Source organism: Vigna unguiculata, chromosome 3 (assembly GCF_004118075.2).
Source record: "Vigna unguiculata cultivar IT97K-499-35 chromosome 3, ASM411807v1, whole genome shotgun sequence".
NCBI classification, from domain to species: domain Eukaryota; kingdom Viridiplantae; phylum Streptophyta; class Magnoliopsida; order Fabales; family Fabaceae; genus Vigna; species Vigna unguiculata.
Genome location: NC_040281.1, coordinates 54530178 through 54538874, shown reverse-complemented (window position 1 = coordinate 54538874; position 8697 = coordinate 54530178). Strand labels below are relative to the sequence as shown.

Sequence of the window (8697 nt, the reverse complement as noted above, 5' to 3'; positions counted from 1 at the left end):
TAAAATAATTGTTTTACTTATTTTTTTAATAATTATTTTTTGAAAAATAAATAAATATTTATAATACAAAATTATTTAATATAAAAAAGGACACATTTACACTTATGTCTTATGTTTCGACTAGTATATATTAAATAAGTCTAATTAAAGATGATAATAAACTTGGTAAGGCCATGGTAAACATCGAGTATATTAGGGGATAGTAGGGCAGAATTTGGGTTAGGAGAAGAGGGATGGAATAGTAATTATGATGCCCCGATAAAAGGAACAAAAAATGGAGAATGATTGGCCTTTGAAAAGTCACTGTGGATCTGTGACTCAAAACAAGAAGAAGAAGAGAGAGAAAGAGAGAAAACGATACACACACTTGCGGCAATGGTGCAATGGTGACTCCACAGATTCCTGGTTCATATCACATATATTTCTCTTTCTCTCTCTTCTATCTGCATCCTATTGTTTCCTTTTCTTTAATACTATTTATTGCTTAGTTTCTTATATTTCGTATTTTTCGCCCGTGTATGTGTCTGGATTGTGATGGAAGGGAAATTGCCTCTTCCTTTCTCTTTATGTTCAGATCTATGTTTTACACATCACGGATCCTATTTGCTGTTTTTAGCTACCGTCTTTATGCGTTCAATTTCTCAACCGAATAAATGAAAAAAAAAATGAAAACGAAAAACCACGAAGTCGTGTTTGTTTGTTGCTTTGATTTTTGTTGGCGGATATTATTTGTTTTTGATGCCTATGGAGATGAGGTGAAGTCACTGGAGGCAGCGGTTCATCGATCTCTTCCTGAATTTGGCTGTGGAAGAACACAAAGCAAGAATCGGTCGATAAACCTCTGCATCCAGCGCTCACTTTGCCTCTCTTTACCGACAATTTCATTTTCTCTTTCTTCTTTTCAATAATAATACTCTTTATATGCTTCCTCCTTTTTCATGCCGCAAGATTAGTTGACGAATTCTCTGCATCAACATTTCTTTCAAAGTGTTTTTGTTTCTTCCAAGAGAGTAATTAAATCTAGATGCTCCTGGTGTGATTTGAAATAATCTTTTATTGGTTCATTTCGTGTTTTTCCTAGAGAATGCCTATGGAGTTGTTGTAGATGCCAACCAATGTTCTGATTTGTGATTTTGCTATGAAAGGAGAGAAAAAATAAATCTGATATATTAGCCGTACTGAACAGAATGCATTATTGTTTTGCTGCTGATTACTTCTGTAGAATACTCTGCTAATTTTTCCTTTTCATTGTTCTATCCTTGTGTATTGATTAACTAGTCTAACAGTAATTCTTGTAGTGTTTGATTGAGTTTATTTGAACTAACAATCTCGTATTTTACAAGTATGTTTTTATGGAAATAGTCTGTTTCCCAACAAAACCAAAGATACAGTATGATAAATTTTTCTGTTAACATTTCTAGAATTCTTTTTCAGAAATTATAATTAGTTTACGTATTAATTAATTTGAAAGTATTTAGAATTAAACTTGTTATAAAATGCTTATGTTTTTTAATTTGAATATAAATTCATTTTAGTTTCTGAAAAAGATTATTTAATTTTTCTCTTGAGCAAGTATTAAAGAAGTTTATGAAATAGATTCTTATTGAGATTGTAGTATCCTTGCAAACGCAGGTTATTCTTTTTTATGGTTATGCTCCATTTTTTCCTTTTCCTGTACCAACCCATTCACCCCTAATAGAAAGTTTTCCAACCTTTAATTCTTCAGCGCTATGATATTCTTGCGCGCGGTAAGGAATTCTTTTCACAAGGCATGTTATATATCTGATGTTTTCATTCTGTCTTCGTGAAGAAGTAATTTGATTTCCCCTTGTGTATATGCATAATTTCACTAGCATTACAAATTGAAGGGTGAATTGTAGTGTATTCGTGAAACTTCGGTCCTTAATGTCCATAGCATAATTTATGGTGATGATGATCTATGACCCTAGTTTGTTCTCAGTCATTTAATCGACATTACTTTACTGTTCACTCTTGAAAGAACTTCTGTCTTGATTGGTTGGAGTTTTTGAATCTGATACGTAAAATGGATATGCACTCTTCTTCCAGGTTTATTCCGATGCTCAAATTACTGGTTTGTTCATGGAATGGACTTATCTAAAAGGGGTGCATTTTAGAGAATAATGAGCAATAATGACAGTGAATTTGAAAATCAATCCATGTGTTTTTAACAACATAACCTATTTTACATGGGCATGTACTATTTTATCAGTCACCAGGGTTGATTCTGAGATCAATGGCCATTTGTCTTGTAAATAATCTCTCCACACATCAGATCAGAAGAGACAAATCTCTTGATTCACATTAGACATTTGTTAGTATTTTTCTTACTTGGAGCTTTTTGAAGAAGCTGAAGGGAGTGCCTTACACTAAACACGTCATTTTCTTCACCATGTGGTCTAAAGGTCTCTGCTTGTTTCTTTCCTGAAAAGGTATATTTGGAATGTAGGTTTCCAAGTGGTAGGCAGCACACTGCACTTCACCTAGTTGTACTGTATGTAGGTCTTTGCTGCGTTAATGTCAATAAAAGGTACTCTTGAAGGGAGTCCAAGTTGCAAGGGAATCATTTAGTTGGTTTTTAAGGGAATCTGGTATCAAGTTTCCTCTATATATGTTGAATGAAATCCAAGGAAACCAGAATCGGATAAGGCTATTTGGGTATTATGCGCAGCACAAATTTTGATTCTAAGAACTGTGTGTACATATTGAGTAAGTAGGGTAATAATGTAGGGAAGCGTCATCAATCCAAGGATATTCTGACATTTCATCACTTGTTCGTATTCCCTGATTCACAATTTTCTCATGCACTACCATTTAACAATTAACATTCTATATTTATATTCACTTCTCTGGCCACTCTGTTCGCCTATGCTTAATAGTGGAGTAATGTTCCGTTTCAATCATATAAAAGTAGTGCCACAAAGTAAACAAAGAAATTCATGAGTCATCTAGAGTTTGGGTTATTCTGTATAAAGTCTTTTATACATACTTGGAACAAAAGAAAACAAGAAAAAAAATCAATAATATTTTAGATAAACTTTGTTTATATATGACCAACTTGTTAATGTAATTTTACATATTGGTTTACCTAAAAGCTTACATGGATATTAGACAGTTTTATTTTAATGTGGAAATAATAATAATATTTGAATGTGGAAACATGTTACTTTTAGTTTAATGAAAGGTTTATTTCATTTTTCTTTCATACTTTTTTCTCTCATAACTATTATTATTTTCTTTTATCTATATAGGACCTTTATATACTTGTTTTAAGGAAAAAAAAAGGGTTGGTTATTTATAATTTTCCGTTTAAGCGTAACAATAACATGAATATTAGTGCTTCTTTAATATAGTATTGTTTCAGTTCATCTACTTTCATTGAGAAGAAAATGTACTATAGGAATCGAAATATCTATTAGTCAGATTGTCTAAATATTAAAGGCTATTTATGAAAATTAAAAATATCATTGTGCGTGTTTTTATTCCTCCTGCTTTTAGTTTGAAAAGAGTCAATTACTTCGTATCGAATAATAATGTATGTAGTTGTGCTAGAGTGGATTAAAAATATGTTTTAACTTTAATTGAAACTGGATTAAGTTTTCTTTTATATATGTCATTTTAGCAAAAACGAAGAAATGTATCTCCTAGGGTAATTTCTTTTTAAGTGGGTAGATGATTGTAACATTTAATGATTAAGGTAATTGCACTTATAAGATGTTACAAACCAAGCAAGCATATAATAGATTGTAAAATTCAGATTTCAAGCACTGATGACAAAATAATAAGTTTGTTTGAGGTCCTTATTTGATATTTATTGTATAAATAACGATAACTAAATGTGATATTTTTTTCATATAATGTAAACTCCTCGAATCCCTGGTTGCCAGGCTGTATACTACTGAGTAACTTCATAGGCTTTTGTTTTACGTGCCTATCTTATTGAAGATAGTGGTGACTTATAAATATATATATATATATATATATATATATATATATATATATATATATATATATATATATATATATATATATATATATATATGGTAATCGTGTCTATATGTTGGGGCAATAAATCGAAGCTGGTGATGATGGTGAGGGTGAAAATAAGAAGGATCATTTTTAAGAAGAGGGTTTGCGATTGCAGTGGCTGCGATAGGTGTATGGTGGCTACCAAAGAAAATGACCCATAGAAGATGCCAAACTCCATGACAATGACCTTTTGTCGTTTATAAAATGGTGATAATGACGAAAAGTTGTAACTTATGCACAGTTGTATCAAAAGAAAGCTTTTTAATAGATTCATTGTGTGAATAAGTGCTATAAGCAACTTCTCTATTTATGTCTTTTGTGTGAAGTTTAGTGGGGGTATCAAGACAAAACATGTATGAAAACGAAAAATGAATGTTATTACGACCCAAATCCATTCAGCTAATTTATGCCTATCTTGTCCACCAACCAAAAACAAAGTATATCAAAATGTTCAAAATAATTTTATTTTCTTTTATAACAAGAGTTGATATTCATCTCAACACATAATATTGTTAAAAGATATACAATTTTTTAATTTAGAAACAATAGTAAAAGGTTAGATGTTTGGCCACAACATCAAGCTTCACCTAAACTAAAACTACACTTGTAATAACACATTTGGGAACAATCTTCCCTACGGATTCAGTGACTCTTTTTTTTTTTAAAAAAAAAAAATCACGTAATTTCTCTTAATTTTATATGTTGAGTGATAACTTCAATTTTTCAAAAAATAAATATATGAAACAGTTAAAAAATTATATGAAACAGTTAAAAATTAAACAAAATTATATAATAAAAAAAAAAACTCTCTGTCATGTGATCAAAGTGGTTCATTAAAAGCTAATTTGCCAACTCTGAATACTAAAATGTTGAAATAAGTGATTGTTGAAGAGTGCTTATTGTAAGTTTATGAAGTATTATTATAGTAGACCTTAATCATGATGGAACAAATTCAAGTGATTTCTCCATGATCAACTTCCATAACTCCAAGAATTTAAAGAGTGATGCTATTTGATACTAAGAAAAATTTATACAAAAACAAGAATTATTGGTATGACCAATCGGGATAGTAATAATCATAGACGGATAATTGGAATGAAAATTGAGTAAATAGATTTTAGATCTCTTTGTGTGATTTCGTGCAACAATCTCTATAGTTTAAACATTTTTCATCTCTTGATCGTATAACAGCCCCAGTTGTGTCTATCTTGCTTGATACACTTGTAATAATAGATTGGTTCATGCAACATGTGTTATCAGCATAACTATTTAATCAAATTTAAGTGTAATCAATCAAATACTTTGTGTTATAACTAATTAAAAGTTATAGTAACTCCAATAAATTATAAACCAGATTTCAATCGGTACATTGAGGTGGGATGTTTTAACTTTGATAATCGTTGAGAATTCAAGTATAAATCTAAGTTTCACATTAAATAAAAATGACAAAATGAAATACCATACAAAGAAGAAGACTCATAAGTTCGTAGCCTTAATGTTTTAGATCAGAGGTAGTGTCAATTTTTTATCTGTAAGTTAAACTCATGTCTAGGTTGATGTTGAATCTGTATCTCCTCAATGATCTATCTGAAAATATTTATATCATTGTTTTAATTTAATAAATGACTTTGAATCCAAAAGTATATTAAAAAAAGGTTTTGCTAGCTTTAATAGTATTGGTCAGCTTGAATAGAATTATTTCTTATGAAAGATACACATTATTTGTAGAAAATATGGAATATAAAGTTTTCATCATTTTTAATCGGTTCATAACGTGATCTTTTAAAATTAGAAAATTCAATGTGGGAGATAACAATTATGCAACCATGTACGACTATTTGCTAAAAATTTATTTTCATTATTTATTCAATATACTTCTCTTGTTTGTACCATACCACATGAAACTATTGTTTCTTGATTTGCTTATGAATGATAGAATTCATTCTAAATCAATTGCTACAAACTTTTAACAGGAGAAAAGTGTTGGATTTCTGACCACATAATTAAATTAACCATTTTTTTCTCTCTTTTACACAGATGAAATCGAAATAATTTAAAACATGTAGAATACTAATATAAGATATGTGTCTATATTTTTCAATATATTGTTGAGCTAACTACAACACAGCATTAATTCTAGTCGAAGTCTATTTGCTAACATGATTTTTTTTTTCACAAGATAATACGATTTTTTTGACATCTAGTTGTTATTATAGACTTATTGGATGGTACGAATATTGAACTTTAAAGGTGAGTTGCACTGCTTGAAGATATTTGATTACCAAGAAAGGACCAAGTTCCAAAGATGTTATGAAAAGAAAAATCATATATATTGAGAAAAAATAGAAATTACTAGAAGATGAAAATATTTTTATTTTTTATGAGGCTAAATAGTCTTTCATAGCTCTCTGTTTCTATTGTATGATTACATTTTAATTACAAGTTAGGTAGATAGTCGGACATGAAAAATATTTTCAAAGAGGGAGCAGATCTCGTAAAAGTTGAAGATAAGTTATTAAATTAAATCTTTAGAGTGATAACTAAACAAAAATAGTTATGAAATAGACTTCAGAAACTATATATTACATAGAGTTAAATATGATTTTGTTCCTTAATTTTCAATAAAATTTAAAATTATGTATTTATTGAAATTCTGAACCAATTTAATTCTTTATCTTTTAAAATAAATATGTAAATTTAATCATTTTAATCAATATTTTTTAAGTTTATTTGACATTTCAAATGCGTTTGATAATAATATTTGACTTAACATTAAAGCGAAAATATTGTAAACAGTATATACAACTCAAACACAATTCTGAAATTTGCATTTGAAACATCAAATAAATTTAACAAAATTTGGTTAAAAAGATTAAATCCACATATTTTTAAATATGAATGATTAAATTAGTTCAAAATTTTAAAAAGAGACTAATTCTAAATTTCATACAAAAAATTTAAAGGACAAAAATATATTTAACCCAATAGATCGTTTACAAGTGACTTTATATAATAAGAAATTCAAATAATAAGCATACCAAACACCGATCGACGGAAAAATAAATAAATAAGCAGTTGTAGCTTATTATTCTGAGAGACATAATTCAATGTTCTGGATGATTGAGAGAGGTGTAATTTATGTTTTCTTTTTAAGTCAAATATTTGTAGTTTTAAAATTTGAACAAGAATTTAAAATTTGTTTCTCTTAAACTTTAATACATTTCGATAAATAAATTTAAAAAATAAATAAATATAATCTTTTGATCTAATAATATTAATTTTTTTATATTAAATAAATTTTAGATTCATCCTTAAATCGAAATGTATCAAATGGTTAAAATTATTATATTCATTATTTTTAAATTTAAATACTAAAATATATCAAAATTTATAATATAGATAAATTTTAATTTTATATATAAATTTAAGAACTAAAAATATATTTAATATTTTTTTTTCAAATGTGACAGCGAGGATTAAATTATAACATATGACAATTAAAGTTTAATGATTTTGTAAGATTACAAATTTTAAAATTATTTAAATATGAGGATATTGTTTTGGTCTAAAATGATTGGTAGTGATCACACTTCAAGTAGTGTTGTTATAAAGTACCTTCGAACCAATTACAAAGTAATATTTCTACGAAACAATTTCTTAAAGAACATTTTTAGAACATTGGTGAAAGATATTTATTTTACTGGTAATATCTGTGGGACAAATTTACTCTAGCGTGCTATTTATAAAATGTCTAATGTATTATCTTTATCTCTCTCACACACACACATATATATATATATATATATATATATATATATATATTATAGAGGAACATAATTTAAATAATATTTTGTAATGTTTTAAATTTGAAGAGATAGTAAGTTATATCACAATACAAGTTGTTATGTGAAAATTAATATATACTTTTGTCAATTTTTGAGAATGAGGATCTTGGTTCCAAAGCAATATATGTATTTACATTTCTATTTTTATTTATCTACTTGTTAGGAATCCAAGCGTGAGTTTAAGTCTCACATTAACCAGAATTGAGAAAGTAGAGCACCATATAAGGATCAAGGCCCATAAACCTATTGCCTTAAGGTTTTGGGTTGAGAGTGGTGTCAGTGTCTTATGTGGTTAAGCTCAGATCTTATTGGTGTTATTCTCCCTAGTGAAACCCCCTCTGTAAAACCTTCCACTTCACGCCTTCCCAATGCTCCTTTCCGGGATTGGATAGAAACCTGCTCACAACTCCCACTACATGTGCTATATCAGGTCTGGTGCAAACCATAACATACATCAAGCTCCCTACTGCAGATGCATATGGCACTTTAGACATGTGATTTTCTTCTTCCTCTGTCTGAGAAGATTGCCTTTTTGAGAACTTTAAGTGAGTTCCCAAAGGTGTATTCCTGGTTTTAGCATTTCCAACATTGAACCTGCTAAGCAATTTTTCTATATATTTTTCCTGAGATAAATTTAGAATACCTTTAGATCTATCACTGGAAATTCTCATACCAAGAATTTGCTTGGCTGGATCAAGATCCTTCATTTCAAAATTTTCTGACAATTGTTTCTTCAACCTGTCAATTTCTGCCATATTAGCACCACCAATCAACATGTCATCAATATACAAGGCAAGAATGATAT

General features: G+C 28.7%; 1 long non-coding RNA gene across 1 annotated transcript; it reads left to right on the top strand.

Annotated features, from left to right (window-relative positions):
- The first annotated feature begins 213 nt into the window (after positions 1 to 213).
- Positions 214 to 2862, top strand: LOC114178761. The gene is made up of 2 exons (XR_003603371.1): positions 214 to 405; positions 2068 to 2862. It is a non-coding gene; the product is annotated as an uncharacterized LOC114178761 (long non-coding RNA).
- Positions 2863 to 8697: the final 5835 nt, after the last annotated feature.